The sequence below is a fragment of the Aplysia californica genome, unplaced genomic scaffold (assembly GCF_000002075.1).
Source record: "Aplysia californica isolate F4 #8 unplaced genomic scaffold, AplCal3.0 scaffold00167, whole genome shotgun sequence".
In the NCBI taxonomy this organism is placed as follows: domain Eukaryota; kingdom Metazoa; phylum Mollusca; class Gastropoda; order Aplysiida; family Aplysiidae; genus Aplysia; species Aplysia californica.
In genome coordinates, this window is record NW_004797437.1 from 285,991 (window position 1) to 287,714 (window position 1,724).

Genomic DNA, 1,724 nt, shown 5'->3' on the forward strand with positions numbered 1-1,724 from the left:
TCACACACACACACACACACACACACACACACACACACACACCAACTCTCCTTCCTTCTCCCGTTCCCAAAGTCCACTCCCGTCTTCGCCGAACCAAGTCAGCCCCAGAACAGCCTCGTATATCATCCGTCCCTTCTCTCATTCCCTCTCCTCCTCCTCCTCCTTCTCTTCCTCCTCTCCTCTCGCTCGCTCTTCACATCCGATGAGCCTGTTGAATACAAACCAGATCAGCCGCGGAAAGCGCGCGGGTTGAGTTGCGGAGCGCGCGCGCATCTACTCACACTGAACTGCGCAGTGCCTTCCTACTGCCTACTGCTCGTTCTCTGACCAACGCAAACCCCGCTTTACGTTTTGTTCAGTTCTCAAGGAAGTGGAACTAAAAAGAAGTAGAAAAATCTGCTCACATACTGTGTGTGTATTCTATGTACCACGGAGGTGGGTAGGGTTACCTTTTTTTTCTTTTGCGTCATAGGTAGACGAGAATGTTTTGTCAAGTTGTGGTGCTGTTGAGTGCTCGTCGGTAGCTCTGTGCGCGCGTGTGTGTGCGTGCCTGCGCGTCTTTCTTTCTTCCTTCCTTCTCCACGGACATACATGCAGCCAGACGTACGGACGGACGCACTTAGGTTTAGCTAGGTGTGTGCAGTGTGCAGAACATTCGCTCGTTCTTTGTTGTTGTCGGAAGCGAGTTCTGTGTTTTGATCACCTTTCTAGTTAGAACTACAGCTCGCTCATGCGACAAGGCTAACTTGTGCGTAGTTCTAGATCTAGATCTAGTGCAGTGGTGGTGACTAGCAGTAGATCTAGCAGCAGCGATAGCCGATACTAGATTTAGATTTAGATTTAGATTCCGCCACAGTTGTAATTATAGCAGCAGCAGTTGTATCTTGAAACGTAAGCTTCCAGGGTCAGGTCAGAGACGTCTTGGCTTTGGGGATTATCCGCCGATATACGCGCGCGGGTCATTCGTTGGTTCACGGTCGTGTTTTCTGGACTTCTATTGTTGGTAGGCCTAGTAAACTGCAGCTGTACACATTATGTCCTAATTAATGGTGCAATGTGTGGTGATTGTGGTGAACATTCCGATGCACTTTTGTGAGGAGAATCGACTACTGTGTTAGCGTGTTAAAGTTTAAGTGTTCGACTATTTCACTTCTTGCGTGTTGTGGATAGATCTAATCTAGATTTATATAAATCAACAATGGCTTTTTTTTTCATTGACAACTGCTCTGGTGTGGTTTGTTTCTTCTTTCCTATCAACCATCTATCGTCTTTATCTCCCCTTCTTCTTGTTTGTGTTTGTTACTGTCTTGTAACACCTCGAATCGTCGGCACTTATATGAGACCTTATTGTGTTGCAAGGGCCGTAGAACGCTTGCTAAAACTAAGTTGAAACCTGTTCGTGAAACGTTTTGGTCGTTTTAATATTCCACTTCAGTCGTGATATCTAGGCTACAACTTTCTCTTTGGGAGGACTTCCGTAACGAGCGACCACTATGAGACAGAGTAGAATAGAGGGCTAGGGGTAGGGGTAGGACTAGGGGTAGCGTTAGGAGTAAGGTTTGGGTTAGGGTTAGGTCTCTTATTTAGTGTTTGTTGGGGTGGTTCTCATTGCAACACTCCTTCCTTTTCTTTACTTCAAACCTCATAAAGACAACTTCGTTTTGATTGGCTCAGTATGAAGTGGATCATCTAATAGTCTCATATTTATTCTCTACCCCCCCCCC

At 46.4% G+C, this 1,724-nt stretch overlaps 1 protein-coding gene across 1 annotated transcript in view; it reads left to right on the top strand.

Annotated features, from left to right (window-relative positions):
* Positions 1-102: 102 nt before the first annotated feature.
* The window catches only part of LOC101858553 (nuclear transcription factor Y subunit beta), a gene marked incomplete at its 3' end in the record, with an annotated part of 21,162 nt that continues 19,540 nt past the window's right edge, over positions 103-1,724 (top strand). The window contains 1 exon segment of the mRNA XM_013082280.2: positions 103-439.